General features: G+C 35.2%; 1 protein-coding gene across 10 annotated transcripts in view; it reads left to right on the plus strand.

The window, feature by feature from the left end:
• ZNF385D (zinc finger protein 385D) overlaps positions 1-17631 on the plus strand; it is a 436921-nt gene that overhangs the window by 167716 nt on the left and 251574 nt on the right. The window lies entirely within an intron of this gene.

A 17631-nucleotide genomic window follows, 5' to 3' on the forward strand; every position in this document is an offset into this window, starting at 1 on the left:
TAACAAAGGCATTATTCTAAATATGGTTTGTACAGTGCCAGATGTAGCTGATAAAAATTATATCCTTCCAGGGTCTTGCATGGGACAACACTACTTCAATGTTTACACTCCAGAAATATGATTCAAACTGTAAATGTAATGCTAAACCAAGTTGTTCTCATCCTTAGTGTTTCAGATAGTCTATGCTGTAATTAGTTGAAAGTTCAAAGATCTGGAAGGTAAATCTATGCATGTGATATAAACTGTTTACTAGAATCATGAATTTCCCATAAATATAGTTAAGTGAAATAAATTCTGAACATTTATAATAAAATAATGCTTATGGATATGCTAATAAAAATACTAGGAAATCAAGCATTGCCTTCAGCATGCTACAGACATCTTGCAAAATAAAAATTCTAGATGTATTGAGAATTCAGCACCAAATTTGTTGGCACAATAATTGGCACTTCAACAGAATTAGCACATACCAAGTACAGAAAGCCAGAGTCCCTTCAGTGTGGCTTTTCACTGTCTCATGGTTTTACTGCGTCTCGCTGTGTGCCATCTTAGCCGAGTTCCAGGTACTGAACTCTGGATTTCTAGTTGTGTTTTGTTATTTATTATTATTATTTTTTTAAAAGTCCTGGCAAAACATCCTTTTATTTCTGGGAAATGTCCAGAGGAGAGAATCCAAAAGATTTTTGCAGCTTTTCCTTTCAAGCACTCTTCCATCAAGTAGAGGAGTCTCAAATGACTCAGATCCTATGGATATATTCCATACTGCTGTGGGTTACACCAAAACAGAAGAATAAGGTCTACAACTTCCTTCATTTACAAATACAAACTGCATCCAGATTAAGTCCTGCTCAGTGGCATAAAACAGTGACAGAATATGTATTTTTAAATATTTCTCTGTATATTAGATTAGTATTTTATTCACATAAAGCTATTTAGAGTACAATACACTGTAGATTTAATTACATTTAGTGTATCAGGGTAGCTTGATTGACTTCTTTTCTATATTCCCTTCAACCTTTTTATTAGCAGATGCCTCCAGTGAATATGCATTCTGTAGATTCTGTAGTTCACTATGAGAACTGCAGAAAGTAACACAAAGAGCAAATTGTGTTACTGTAGCTCCATGGAAATATGGTTGTAAATGACTTACTTGGAAGGGCTTGAGTGAACGGGGTAGCTTAGAATAAATTGCTGTTTTAACAGTGAGAAGGTGCTAGAATCTGCTCCCTTGTGCATTATGCTGTAGACCAGCTTAGTTCAACTTCCTTTGCAACGAGCTCTGCCTCTCAACCTCTGTTATGAAGACATTAAACAATGACTGAAACTTAATTACTATTTGACTATCACTCAAATGGCTCTGTTTTATGATGGAAAGTTTTCCCATTTGCAATCCTGTGGTTGTCATGAGAAAGTATTCTTGACCTAGATGGTATTACGAGCAACATTTGGGTAAGTATTCAGACTGTAGTTCCCTGTTTCACCTTGGCTAGCCGCTAGGTAAAACCATTGCCCTTGCAAACTGGATAAACTGTCATTCCTCTCTGCATCTGAGTTTTGCCATATGTAACATAATTGACTAAAATTCAGGAATGGCATCAAAATTTTACAAGAGGATACTTATTGTAAAGAACTCCATGGAGAGATCAGTGAAAAAATACTTTCTTTGCCTGACCCAATTACAGCTCCTGCTCCTTTTCCAAAAAATTATAAAGCCATGGTAAGCCAGTGTGGCAGAAAAAGGCACAGGCCTGTTATATAGAAATGGTGAAGAATTAATAGAAATGGAAGACTGTGAATAGTGCCATGAATATTTACACAAGGAAAGTCATATAGTATCAGCAGAAAGGAATGTCAGTGTTACAGGAATAGCTTAGAGTTATATAGAAGGAGAAGGGACCATGAGTAGGAAGGAACGGTGTCTAGAGTAAACCTGGGAAATTTTTAGTACATTTTGTTGTAAACCGAAAAACAGACATACAGAAAAAACCCACACCTGGACAATCCTAGAGAACATATCTTTGGTCCAGATCACTTCACGTTATCTAAACTTCCATGTGCTCTGATAACCTTGCTAGTAAAAACCTTGTTTGGACTACCAAGGTTACAACTCTTCATTGGTAATGGGTTCAGAAGTGGGAATACAATGAAGTACCTTTGAAAAGAAAAGATTGAAGTTAGTGGGGAGAATGGTATTAAGATTACTAACAAGTTGAAACTATATACTTAGAATATACTTTCATTCATTTTTACAGTTATTTATGTTGCTTTTTGAATACAGAGCCTTTATTTTGATGGATAGCAAGTAAAATCCTCTTAATAAAGGAAATCCTCATGCATTGCAGCTAATGTTTAAATTTTTTTAAAAGTTGTTTCTTTAGGAATGTAATTTGTGAGGACATAAAACGCTCAATACTACTGTACACTAAAATGCCAAAGACAAAAGACAATTCCACATTTCAGTTTTTTTTGATCAGCTATCTACAGAGAATACAAGGTTATGGAAAAAATACAGATTTACCACCATTCTATCTACTTATTTCCTAAAGCAGCCATTAAAATCGAATATTTCATAGTTATTGTCAAGCTCTCCCCCTACTGTTTGTGGAAGCTTTAGAAGAATATCCTCTATATTTTATCATTTTAGACCTCCTTTATATGTAAGTATAGCTATAACAGAGGCAATATGCAATATTAGATGCCAGTTGTATCTCATAATAAAAAAATGGGAAATACACATTTTTCCGCATGGTTTTCTAGATGCTAAACATGCATCTTCCTGTGAAAGGGAAGAGCGAAGAGCTCTCCTGTTCTTAAGCGACACTAAACCCAGGGGCTCCAATACACTGCAGCCGAACGCCTCTTAGATCGCAACGTGAAAAGCTGCAGATTAACTGTGTTTAGATGCATGGGTTTGATGTAACATCAGCTTGCTTGAATTAATGTCCTGTGACAAGCCTTCCCTTGCTTTAGAAGCAAAATGTTCCTTTGTCTACATTTTAAAGCTTGGCTACAGCCTCTGGTAGATTCTGCATTGTTTCTCACATACTGTTTTTTGGACAAAGTCGAACCATCATCTATGAAGGAATAACTACCCAAAGGGTATAAACCCAATTGCTAGTGGTTTATTCAGCTTTGACACTTCTCAGTGCGATCCTAACTGCCTTTTGTAAAACAAACAGGCAAGGGAAAGGCTCCAGAGACTTTCTTCTATTCATTTCTGTAATAGTTTTCTTGCCACGGGAGGCTTAAGAAGATTTGTACTGCCTGCTTTCTTTTCATTAGCAGTGAGTGCAATGCTGTTGGGTAAGTTAATGTGTGAGACTATAAAAAGAAAAGCACAGGAATTTGGAAAAAAAAAAAAAAGAAAAAAGAAAAAAATGTAGTTTCTCATTAATCCATTTGAATGTTGTTTTTCTTGATTTATTCTGTAAAGAGTGCAGAGAAAAATAAAGTAATGTGTAACAGTTGTGATATTTTCTGTTGTTCTCAGCCGGACACAGAATTAGAATCTAGCTTTTGTCTGTTTGTTGAATGCAATACTATGCTTCACTGGATTTTGGCAGGAGCATGATAAAATTCTTGTTATTAGACTGACAAAGAAACCTGATTGAATTTTCAACACAACCATACTTCCTGTCATGAAATGTAATAATATTTAATGATTTCTTTGTATTTCTGTATACTTCAAAATGCATCAGTCTTTGAGCCTTACTTTGACCACTATATCACGCTAACCTTCTCTGCTTATATTGCCATTAAATGCATTTACTTTATCTCTTTTTTTTCTGACTATTTACTTGAATGAAAACTGAGCACAGTTTTTGAGAAAACTCCGAAGTTTTGTAAATGGCTTTGTACTTTCTGTCGTACAATAACTGTTTGCATCAGATTTAAAATTGACTTAATTAGTCAGTTTTGTGTGTTCTGGCAATCAGTGTGTAAATTAATGCAATGTACACACAGGATAACATTCCCCCCCCTCCTTTTTTTTTTTTTCATTAATACCATACTATTATTATTGTTATAATTTTCCCCAAATCTCTGGGCTTATAAAAATTGCTATGGATAATGAATATAAATTAGCCTTAAAGAATAATCTTTTTAGAGGGTGAATCATACAGCTTAAAATTTGGATTGATGGATGATACTCACGCAGGACATATATACATTATATAGAATGAACCTGATGATAAATGTTAATAGTCATTAAATGATTACTGGGTGCTATATCTCTGAATTTTTTAATCAAGCTGCTCATCAATAGCAAATGTAATCTTCTTTAATATTTTTGTTGCTTGGTGTGTTATGCATGCTTGTTTTCTTCCCTTCTGTCTGCCAGCACACGCTTAAACTTCTCTACTGGGATATAAGGAATACAGTAATGACTTAGGAAAAATGCTGGTAACTCAGCATCTACAATTCAGTAAGAAGTCTCCTTTTAAAGAGGGTAAGCAGAACAGTTGTTCTCTGTCTGGTAGACCAGTAGTACAAGATGTATGAAGTAATTCTTAGTAAAATAGTAGTAAAATATTAGTATATAGTTAAATGTTTTATAATATTTGAAAAAGAGAGTGTTTTTTTTTTTTTTAATGCCAAGTTTTACTAGTTTTTGTTTGTTTGTTTTCTGGACAGTTACTAGTATACTCTTGGACATTCTGAAATATTCAAGTGCAGATAACTGTTGATAGATTTAACTCAGCACTATTTCATATTTATAGAAATCACATTACCTCCAGTCACACTTGTCAGCAGCTCTACTCTTTTGATTCCCAGTTGCCCAAGAGCTGTAGCTTAAAGCATTGGCAGTATGTGATCTCATTAATCAAGGAACAAATTATACTCTGTATTATTTTTATTTGCATGCGCATGACTAGAAATTACCAGTCACAGTTATTCAGCTCTCAGAAGACTATAATAGCTGCATGGTGGTTTACTTTCTATTTGTGTCATTTTAATAGACATGATTCACTGGAAGCTAGCCTAGATCATAGCCTAAAAATGTCCCTTACTCCTAAGTTGTATAGGCAAGTAAGCTCATTACTTAGGGGAAGCCTTTAGGTCTCAGATGGAATTTATTGTAACTTTATAAGGTGCAGTTATTTTCTTTCCTTTTTTTTTTTTTTTTTTGTACAAAAATTATGCCTTTTCCCAAATTTGACCTTGTATTTTATCTTTGTTAGCTACAGTAAATCAGCAATGATTAGGAAAAGAGTGGCTTAGTGAATCTGAAAGTCCGTTCAGTCCTGGTGCAGGGGCAGTCACAGTTAGCTGACTAAAATTAAGATAACTTCAAGATTTGGTACCCTGGAAGAAAAATTAGAACATTTCTGCATAGCATGTGTAAACAAACATGAGCACATTTTTGGAAATTTGATATGATTAATCTCTTGCCCCCCCTTCTGAAAAGTGCATTAGGGCTGTCATGAGTATTTTTTAATTTTTATTTTATTTTTTACTTTCTCCACTTTCTTATATGGTATGTATTGATCCAATATCATTAAAAGTTTTATCCCATGGTAAGCATGGGGTAAACTTCTTACGTCACTGACATAAATATCAATTTTTTAACACTTGAATAGAGGGAATTTATCACTGTACAGTGGTCAAAGCTTGCAGTTTTGGAGCCATACCCTGTAGAGTAAGCAATGGGATAGAGGTGCTTATACTCAAAAAAAATTCAGTGTTGTTATGATTCACTCCAACCTCCTCTACCTTTCCAGTATTTTGGAAAGCATTTAACTTAAAATTGCAATGTACTATCTTGAAAATGGCTTTTTAAATTAATAAATATGATGGATGCATTTCTGCTGCTACAAGCAATTATGTGGACTTTTTTTTTTCCTTTTAAAGGTTCTTGCTACATACCTTTGTTTATAAGACATTTTATAATTATAAGAAACAAAAACCAAAAAACTTTCATTTAGCAGAACATAACCTGTTATAATTTTTTTATAGAGACTATTTTTAACGGTCTCCAAGGACTCTGATCAGCATTCTTTATCCACTCAAACTCTCATTGAGTTCAATAGGCATTTTCATGATTAAAAGAACGAGTAAGGAATGCTGAATAGAATTAGCTTATTCAAATGCAAGCAAATCTTTTAGGCTATATTTTCATAGGGGAATTAAGAGTCTAGTTGTTATACACAGAAGCCAAAGCTGTCCTGCAGTATTTTGGTGCCAAAAAGATGGCATCTACTATTTTGGAGCTATTTGTTATTTTGACAGTATGGCTCCAGGCTACATTGCACTGGATAAACCTTTAATTTTACATAACAAATAATGAAATATTATTGCTTCATTGCCTCTATTCAAATGATTAAAAGAGATTAACTTTGCTTAACATCACTCTAAATTAATTTCTGATGCTATAGCTTCTATTGAATCCTACTGTCAATTTTTGAAATATGTTTATGGAATTTTTCTTCTCTCTGTAACATGGTCCTCGTTATAGTACTATGAACTGAATCATCTTGTGATATGACACCCATTGAGGGAAAGACGATCAAGATATTGGCAAATAGCATGGGAAAGATTTCCTAATATTTCTTGTGCTAATTAAGTGGGAGTCTGAAGAGGACAGTTAAAGGGCCAAAGAAACTCCCAGTAAACCTCTGTGAAGCACAGTATATCTCAAGAGAGAAGGCTGAAGAGCTTTGAATGAGGACAGAGAAGTATGGGAGACTGAAGGAGACTTAGCAAGGTGGGAGGCTCATCTGAACTCTGTCACAGACGTTGAAGAAGGGTTGTGGAGTCCCTTAATAAAAGCAAAAAAAATGTGTAAGATCATATACCAAAAGGAGGAGATGACATATGTAAGAGGCTTTTCAGAGAGATGCAATATGTCTCTCAGAGGTAAGACCTAGCTCAAAAGGAAATGGAGTGGAGCTAGGAATCAAAGTACATTGAAAGGGAGAGGGTTTAGGTCCACTTTGTAAAGACCTATTACACTACAGCCCTAGAAGATGTTTTGTGCTGTGATTTGAAAGTTCCTTGGGAAGCTATAACATCATCTGAAAGCATAGAAGGCATCTGCAGGACCATCTATGCCATTAGAGGACATTACAGGGTGGAAGGGTGCAGATGGATTCCAGCTCTTTCTGCTCTACAGGCTAACCAAAAATGAAACATCTTTAGTCTGAAAGTGATGTGCCTATGTTAGTGTGTTGTGACCAACTAAATTTTTTATGAATCATCGTGATAAATTTACTGCACAGGTTCTGGACTGGAGCTGTTTGGACACCAGCCAGCTTGGGGAAAAAGCAAAAGATTTTTGCATTTTCCTGCATTACCCAGGACATGCTAGAGCACACACTTGTGCAGTGTGAAGTTTCTTCGAAACAAGTGCAAACAAAGTTGTCTAGATTGCTGGACTATGCAAGAGAAGTATAATATTTTTGAGTGCTTTCAAGGAAGTTTGACAGGCTTTTTTTTTTTTTATATATATATATATGTAGAGGTTTGTAGGTAAGTTCTGTTTGCATAGAGAAAATATTTTCAGACAAAAGTGGGATTTGTGATTTTGTATCAACACTTGTCTATTCTAGGATGGAATTTTATTTATCTTCTATTAAAGTAAGTGGTTCACAAATAAAACAGACTTCAAATTTTCAGCTTGCAAAATGAGAATGCTGAGATTTCAAACTTATGTTTGTCAAGAGCTGTCTAACCAGCTTGTTGGATACTTTGGCAAGAGCTGCTTTCTTGACTTGTGTAACTCAATTAGGGAATTGTCTTGTAAGGAAGAGATGGTAAAAGGTGATAAGATTATTTTTCAGTCAGTAAGGAGACAACATGTGGGTTGCTGAAAGAGCGATGTTGTGGAGAAATGATAGTTAAGGGAACAGTTTAATTACATTATTCAAAACCATAAAATTTACCAAGTTAAGAAAACTTGAAAACAAATTTTTATGAACTGATGGGATTTGTTTTCCACTGTCTTTGGAGGTGTCAAATATATGAATGGAACTTGATGTATAAAGAAATGTTTAAGCAGAGAGTATATTTTTCACAACAGAGGAGAGAAATGTGCTGGAAACCTCTATAAGTAATGGCGTTATATCCATGATGCTTGATGAATTGTACAGTATTATATTGAAAAGAGTTTTTTTCGGATGTATTAATTTGCTTTGGGGGCATTTTGCCCTATTGTGATGGGAAGAGAAAGCTGCAAAAAGCAAAACTCCTCTAGCATATTATTGGGATGTTAACTCCATTGCTAGGAATATGAAAATTCTTTCTACAATTCTTATTTATGTAACTTCATCTCTTCTCAATAACGGCATAATCAGCTTTTGATGTGCACTGATGCTCCTATTGTGGAGCTCCTCACAGCCTACTTCTAGCAGTAGCTTAAGATAAAGAATGTTTATTGCTGTTATACAAGACTATTCTTTCCAGGATTTATTTTGAAATCTGGCTGGAGACTGCTCTTGCTGTATGTATTCTTTGTATCTCTTTCTGTTTCTTTGTTCTTTCTTGGTACTTCCAAAAACATTTATTCTCCAACCAGTTGTAAACTGTCATCTTTTCCTTACTTGAGAACTACTTTTAAGAACAATTGCTGTTGCACATTCTCCTCCTTTACTGTCATGTGGAATAGCATGAATAGTTTAAAGACAACTTACATTGAACATTTGTCATCAGGTCCTTCTCATAATTGCTCTACCACGTGACTGAAGCAGCACAAATAAAAGTGGGAATGTAAAAGGAGTAGTATGGCAAAAAAGGAAATGTTTTCTAGCATGAAATGAAAGCTGGAATGCATCACCCTCATTAAACTGAGTCCTTGACAATGTGATATGTATGTGTGTATCTACCTGTCTCATGTGAAGGATGTGTATCTCATGTATACTACATATTAACCAAGAAACAATTGCTGGCTAAGAGTAACTGTTTTCACATGGCTGAAGTTCCTCAGGGAACTTTTCTTTGTAGAAAAATACAGTTAGGTTTGACAGGTCTTGTTAGTTGGTTTCATGGGAACAGTTGAGAACTTTAATTCAAAGCAATATTATGTTGAGCTGCATTACAGCGCTAGCTGTATTCCCAGATCAACAGACGCTTCTCTCACAGGCTTACTTGAAAGATTTTAGCAAGGTGTTTATCTGTGATAAGTCTATATTGCTCCTGATATGGGAGGTCCTTTGTGACCAGCCAGAGAATCTGTATCTAAGTCATTTGTTCTATTCAAGAGTCTGTCACAAGTGCTCTGTTGAACTCAGCAGATTTATATTGCTTAGGCTTGATAAGTGGTTCATTGATCAGTTTTCGTTCTATGAAGACAGTATGCAGTAGAACAATACAATCTATGCTACTTTTACTTATGCTGACCAAAGAGTAATGCAACATAATGTATTCTTTTTTTTTTTTTTTTTTTTTTTTGGTGAAGTTTCCCCAGGCTAACGCCCTAAAGGGGTGAATTTTGTGGTCCATTTGTCATGCTCTGTATATCCATTCATACTAGAACTGATCTCCTTTTTTTCAAAGTCCATCTTTCATGTCATTATGTAGAGTTTTATTTTATGATTCTTATAAAACACAGAACTGGAATAATTTCCATTAACACAAAAGTCACTTCAGTCTCATTGCCATTAGACTGACTTTGTTCAGTGCCTCTAAGATGAAACACCTGTGTAAATGCCTAACCTCTACAGAAGTACTCTTTACATCAATAAGAGTAAATGAAAAAGGATTAATGTACTGGAATCACTTGTGCGTGCTTCTGTTTATGAGGTTGGCAAGTGTCTATGACCACTCAAGTGGTTAACAAACATCTGTGGCAATTCATGTCTTTAATATACATTTTTTGTTTTTAACTAGTTTGTTTTCACTGACTTTTCAACACACACACACACACACACACAGAGTTTCACCTGTGCCGTGAGGTAGCAGAAATTTCTTATGTTATGGTCGGTTGGCCTTTTAAATACAGGTAGCTGCACCTGATCTGAAACGGTATGTAAGGTGCGGGCAGATGATTAAAATCACTAGCATTCCTATGGCTTGCTGATTTATTGCCTATTGGTTGAGCTTTAGTGATGTGCATGTTCTAACCCAAAGTGTACACTACAATTTAGCATCTTAAATAACATTCATGAATTTGGACAAGGGTGAAAGGGGATTTTTTTTGTCTACCGTCTTCAGCACCTATCTTTCCATAATAGGTATCTAATCTAGGTTGAAGGTATGGCATATGTTGATATGTTGAAGGCAAGGCTGTCACTTTCTCACAGTGCTGAGATAGATAAAGCTCAGAAATACCTTGTAGCTGTAACAAAATACATCACACGAATTTGTTTGCATGTTTTGATATTTCTTCTAAGTTTTACTTTGAAGAATAAAACCGTGCCCTGAAAAAAATATCTGAGAACTTTATTGACTGGGAAGACAGGGGTGTGACCTTTTTATATGAATGGTTGGTAGCTCACTGGGGGTAGGAATGGTAGCTGGAGAATCTGCTCTGAAGAAAACTATGACAGCAGCTTGCTTGCTGTCAAGCCAGGTTTCTGGCAGTTACCAGTCTTGAATAATTGATTATTATTATTATTTTATTTATTATTTTTATTAGCTTTTAGGTATACTAATTAGCATTAATTTGTTCTTTAATTAACAATTTTCTTTTTGAAATATCAGAAGTACATTTGCTAGATAGGCATCTTGTTGTTAGTCTCCTAGCAACAGAAACTTTTCATAAGCTGACATTTACTGTCTCAAGAGGTCTGTGCCCAAATTACTTTGAATAGCCTTAATTTTCCATACAGTTTCTAAAATTTAATCAATCTCATCTTTTGTTAGTTTGATTTTCTGACAAAAGCATCTGATTAAGTTACTTCATGAGCCTTGGTTTCAGTGTCATACCAAATGTGAGTATTTCAGATCATAGCACACACACACAAAAAAAAACCCCATTTCAACCCATTCTGCCTACCTCCTAAATGGGATACTTTGCTAAGATAGATTGTTTCTCAAGCATCCTCAAAATTGGTGATCTCAAAAAGAACTTCTGCAGTTATTCTTTTAACTGACACAGAGCCCCTCTGCAATTACTGATTGTCAAAGCATTGTTAACTAAATTTGTACCAGATGGTCTCACAGCATAACATTTGGAAGTGGCAATGGAAGATAAGTTGAAATGTCTGTTTGCAAACTTCTGAATATTTTCTGTGGTCATAAGGGTGCTCTGCTTTCCTATCTGTGGAAAATGACGATGGTTACTCATCCAGCTAATAAATAGGGAGAATTTGGGATATATCCCACCAGATGATCCACTGAATACTCTGCAGCTTAATACCAGGTTTATTGTTCTGAGAAGGGCTCCTCTATACCTCTCTGGATTTACAGGCAGACCTGAAACTGTTGGCATCATCATTAATGTGTATGCAGCAAGTGCACATATAACACATGCGAGAGTTGTGCATGTAGGACTTTAAGTTCCTAGTCATGTATACTGTGGTTGTCTCCAGGACTTACTGTCATGCAGCAGCCAGACTGTAGCATTAGTTTATCAGAGCTGCCTGATGTTGGAAATTTTGGACAAAAGTGTATCTTCAAAGTATTCCAGGAAATGAAGAGCTTGTGTATAGGAAAATTTATCTGTAAGCTAACCCTAGGACAGAACACCCTCATTTTGATATAATTTACCTCAATTAATTGTTATCAATACAGCCATTGAATGGCTGACCTGGTAATTATATTTCTTGTTTCTCTCTGGTAGCTAATGGTCTTTATGCAGTTGTAAACTCTTCAACTATTTCTACAAGATTTCTGTTGTGCTTACCTCTCTGTGTTATGGATGAGTATGTAAACTCAAAATGCAGATCCATTTGTGCTTATCTATCACTTTATATTCATATATAAACAAGAATTTAATGTTGCATTGGACATGGAGGGTATTGTAAATCCACAAGTGTTCTGGGGGGCTTCCTATCTTTTGATTACGATGGTGTAGGCAGGAGTGATTTTTGTCCCCTTCTCTTGCTAAATTTCTAGTTCTTGACAATTTTTAGAAGGAAGCAGTAGCTTCCAGTAAATAATATATTTCCTTCTCATGGGTTTGTACATACTGTGCAGGTGTTTTCAGAAAAGTGTTTGATTGTGATGCATGGATTAGTAGGACAGTATTTTTTTTTTTCTAGATATTCTACCTGATTAATGTGTCCTTATTTTTTTTTTTTTTTTGCAAATGCCATACAGTCTGCTGCTTCCTTAGAATTCTGGTAATGCATTGGGACTGCCTAGTCCTGTTCATAATCCATGCACATCAGTTTATTGTATTTTAAAATATACTGTAACCACAGTAACAGTGTGTTTCTTAGTTATACATGTTGCATAAATAACCCTTTTTTTGTATGTGGAAATTAATAGTGTTCTGTATGTAATAGGGCGGCAGTAATAATTTGCGGCTTTCTGAAAAAAAATTGTTTTGAAGTAAATTGTGATTGAGGTATCTGTGTGGATGGAACTTGGAAAATAATTGGTTATGGGAGACCAAACAGTTAGACAGTTACTAGCTTAGGGAGACTCCTCATAAACCCTGCAATGGGTCACTATGAAAGCATAAAAGGGAATAAATAAGTCTGCAGTAAGCCAGATGGATTTCCAGTTCTGTAGACAATTTTGATGTTTTCTTGTGGAACAATTTCATTTTAACAAATTGGAATTTTCATGTGAGGCCTTATCTGGTATATTTCTATTTTGGTATCCCTTTGACTTGGCTACTCATTGCCTTGAAAGTTCACCTTTTCTGCTAGATTTCAAAAATAATAATAATAATAAAATAAAGTGGAAAACTGGAATAGGTTTTTAGGAAACATGAAGCTTTAATTTTTAGTTTTGGCTTTACGTACTTTGAATCATGTAACTTTTATGTCTGCCTTTGTGTAAGGGGTGGTACTCCTTGCTATTATCTGGGATACAGTTAGAATCCAATAAGGAGTAAGTGTATTTACTGATATTTGGGAAAGCCTGCACAGTTTATGTGTGCTTCTTCAAACCTGCATTTTATAGCCTTCTTCAAAGAAAAGGAGTAGAAATGAGTTGTTGCAGACCATATTTCTCCATGGGAGAAAGTGTCAAGAAGGAAAGGTGAAGTTCACACTCCTGTGGAAATCAGAAGCCCCAAGTTCTTGGCACATTCTTCTATAGTTCATAAATTCTGTGGTGCTTAAATCAGAAAGCTTGGCTTAATAAATAGGTGTTTAATAAGGGGATAGCTACTTATGGATGAGTGAATGAAATGTTACAACAGATTAACCTGTGAACCAGTTCCTTCAGGCTTGCTCTTTACTCACAGCTTTTCATTTCTCATGATTGCCTGCAGCACTTCAACTCAAAAAAGTTTCTTTATCTCTGACCTAATGACTAATTAACAACTAATTCCTTCTGAGTTAAGAAGATTATCTTCCATCCCCATACTTCTCTAGGTCCTATCAGGGCAAACTGGATACCTGATAACTTTCAAATGTGGACAGGATGCTGACAGATATGCCTAGAGAACTCCATGCTTTTGAGACCAAATTACTTGCCTGTCCTGACTGTTGGTGCCTTTATGTTGTTAAATCATGTGGGCATGACATGCCCAGTCATCCTCAGACCTCCACATTATGCACACCTCTTCAAAAACTCCTTGACGTAAGCGGGACACTCAGTACTCATATGGTTGACCTGCAAAAATGCTAGACTCTTCACTGGGAAAGGACAACATTTGCTGCCCCAGCTGGATCCAGCATCTTCCCTGTTCTGAGAGTGATGAAGAGAGAGCCACACCACTGGTTGTACCAATAGGCTATAGCACCAGAGTCTTGTGGATATTTAATTTTCAGAGGCCCCATAATACAGCCTCTGGAACTCTTTCTCTGACTTTACTGGCCAAAACCACATCTGCTTAACCAAGATTAACATTTTCCAGTCACCATGCCTTACTTTTATTTGCATTACATATCTACAAAAGCCCTTGGCCTGTATTGTAAACAAAAACAAACAAACAAAAAAAAAACCACAAAAAAACACTCCATGTAATACTCCTTCTAGACAATAAAGGCAAACTTTGCAACTTGTCTTTTCTGAGCAGGCATGAGTTTAGCCCAAAGCCAGTTGCCATGAATAACACTCGGCAGAAGAAAGCCAAAGTGTACTTACAATGACTTGAAACCTTTCTGTTTTCAGGTACAGACACTGCTGTTTAAGCTCATTAAATCAGGTATCAGGAATGATCTGACAGACTGGTGGGAACTATGTGCAGTGAGGATGTCTGTAGACCCTATCCTATCATCCTCAGGGACAGAGTATTTTGGTATTTTGATATTAAGAAAAGAGATTTTTTTTTATTTTTTTTTCCCTGAAGACCTGATTTTTTCTGTGTGCTCTACAACAGTGTGAAAACATACTTATATATCTGTTTAATAAACAAATAAACACATCCTTAGCATAAACAGGTTAGGTACAATGAGTAGGTTTCCTCTTATTCTGCTTTCAGGCAAAAGAGACTGCCATTCGTTTTCAAAGTTGAAGCTTTTCTAAGTCCTCAGACAGCACTTGTGTGGGTGGTTTGTGTGAGTATAACTCTTGATAAAAAGATTAAAAAGATCAAAAGATCAAATATAATATAAACAACACTTCAGTAATGAGAGATCTGCCATTGATCTGCTGTCAATGACTTCAATCATCTTTCTTCCTAATAGATTAGATCTGGGAATTACGGTCTACTCTAGTTAAACAAAAACAAAAACAAAACAAAAAAAACACCTCCCAGCTTCCTCCTAGCACAAACAGTTCTTTAGTATTATGTTAAATATATCCATAGCTGAACTCAGTTGCAATGGCACAAGGGATCAAACAAATATCTGTGATACTTGTATTTTGAATGTCAAATAGCACCAAAATGTAGAATATTAAGAACAGATGACAGACCAGGAGACTGAGGGTGAAGATGCTCTGCATCATAGATACTTGTTGTATCTTGATTTTTCTGAAGTCTTTCATTCCAATTTGTCATCATTAATATGCATATTACATTGTATTTTGAGGACCAATTCTTCAGTTTAAAGTCATCTGAAACATACCAGTGCCATAGACTATAAAGTAAGGTGAAAAAATTTGAAGGTCCCAGAAAAGATTTTAGTTACCTTTCTTTAAGTTCTGTCTCTGTTTTTTCTTTTGCAGGACACATGAATCTTCTGCTATGCACAGGTTTCAACATATGGCTTTCCTCAGTAATTCTGCAGATGCTCCTAAGGTTTAGAATTTATTATATCTTCATCTCTGGAGTTGATAGCTTTCTTCTTTCCTTCTTTCTTTTTTTTTTCTTTCTTTTTTTCTTTTTCCTTTTTTTTTTTTTTGTATTGATTACAGAAAATCCAGCAATACTAATTTGATCATTTTTCATATGGAAAAATACTGTTGTTTTATAAAGCTTGTAAGTCTATACGTATAGAAATATGGGAAAAGACACAAACAGAGCTTAGATAAATTCAGGAAAAACGTTATCTACATAGTAAGACTTGTACTTAAATACTTACATATATAAATGCCTAAAGAAGATATTGGTTTGTGAGCCAAATGTGGTTCTTTGTTGTTCTCTTTGAAGGTACACTGTATATCTACAATTATCCCAGGACTAGGAATTCACAAAGGGTTTTCATCTATATGAGGAATATTAATGTAGTTATCCTCTATATGAGGGATATTAATGTAGTCTGAGGAGAACTGTCATTCTATATGCCCTCACAGAGATTAATAATTAGCTTTCTGAAAGAGATTAAAATTGCGTAGTACAACTTCTGGATGAAAACCCCTGTCAGTTACTGGAATGTATAGGTATGTTCTCTCTTTGTGCCTGGCTTCTGTTTCTGTCATATACCTTATTTCCTTCTCAAGCTATAGAAAGAAAGAACACACACACACACACCTTCCCTGTAGTGATAATACCTTTTAGCTGTTCAGGTGATGTTTTGGCTACTAGTATCTTCCTGTTTTTCAGGTCCAAGTAGGTGCTTTATATACCTGATCTGTTATTTACATCAGAAACTAGTTGTCAGGCAGTAGTGTCAATCTGAACTTGCCTTTAGAAGTCATGGGATTCAGTCAAATATCCATGATTAGCAACTGACTTTCTTTTTAAATACTCACCTTAATTACTATTTACAATTGAAATAGATTGCAGATATCAGTGAATGTTGAGATTATTATTTTGATTATTGTTGATCTTTGTAATGATGATGGACCACACAATAGTGATTTAAGGCTGGGCAGACTAATACTACAACTAGAATTGTCATTTCAGATAATTTAAAAAAGGATTAACAATTGCAAAAGCTATTTGTGATGTTGCTTTTTATATTAAAGTCGATTATAATCAATTTTATGTGAAGCATTTAGAAGTACTACTTTAAACTGGAGTTTTAAAAAAATTAGCTCTAGGTTGAAGAAAAAATCAGAATTCCCTCTTCCATTATTTAAAAAAATAAGGCTGTTATCCAGCAAAGCTATAAATTGATCAGTAACTATTGCTTTTGTGAATAATCCCACTGATTTCAACAGGTTGTCTCTCAGAAATAAGCATATGTACTGTAATAAGCCTGTACATAAAACATGCATCCCTATATGGCATATGGAATAAAGTATAACTTGAACCATTCCCACTGAAATCTCTCTTAAAATTAATCATTAAATATTATTTGGAGTTCTTGAAAGTTGCAATGGTATTGTGCCTGTACACAAAGCATTTCCAAAAATAGCATCACTATTTTTTCTCTGAATGATGCAGGAGCTCACATGCAAAAATCTTAATTTTGATTGAGTGTAATTTGTTTGTTTAGTCTGTTAGAAGATTTTTACTTTGGATTTTGGGGGGAGGGAGGAGTAGTTAATCAGTTCAGTAAGTCAGAAAATGGTATTGGTTTATACTCTTGGTAGTGTGCATGAAGAGCATGCTTTTATTCCTGAAAAAGTAAATTTTGACCCAAACAGCAAACAGTGTGACTGTTTTTGATTGATTCAGGTTTGGCACCATGAGGGAAGTGGTATAATGTCTTATGAAATACACCTACCTCATCACAGAGCTGTTGACTGCATTTTGTAGTACAAACTAAAACTAGAAAGCAGTGACATACTGCATTCATTTATATGGCATTATCAGATGCCGTTGATGAAATGTAACAGTCTAAATATCGTTCTTTTCACAGTACAGTAATTGATTATCCATTCGTCAAAAGGTGGGTAAGGCTGATGTGAATAAATAAAATCCCACTATCTTCTGAATAAAATATTTTAAAATTGACACCTCCACCCCGTTTGTGGCTCCAATAAGGACACCCAGACCTGGAACAGCTGTAATTTTTTTTTTTTTTTTGGATGTAAATCACTGATTGTGTCACTTTTTGTTGATCTGCGTATGTGGCTCTTCATATTAAGATCCCTCCTTTTCGGCTTGTAGAGATTATCCCATTATTCTATTCAACAAAAAGGTAAGAAGCTAGAAAGCTTAAAAATACCAAGGAATACACACAATTAAAATTGTGGAAGCTTAGGAAAATCCTCCCAAGAAACATGAACATTCTTTGTGCTTTTTTTCTTCTCTTTAAGAACTCTTTTATATCTGTAGTTTCTTGGCCTGACTAAGAGAGCTTTGTT

The sequence above is a fragment of the Anser anser genome (assembly GCF_964211835.1).
Source record: "Anser anser genome assembly, chromosome: 2".
In the NCBI taxonomy this organism is placed as follows: domain Eukaryota; kingdom Metazoa; phylum Chordata; class Aves; order Anseriformes; family Anatidae; genus Anser; species Anser anser.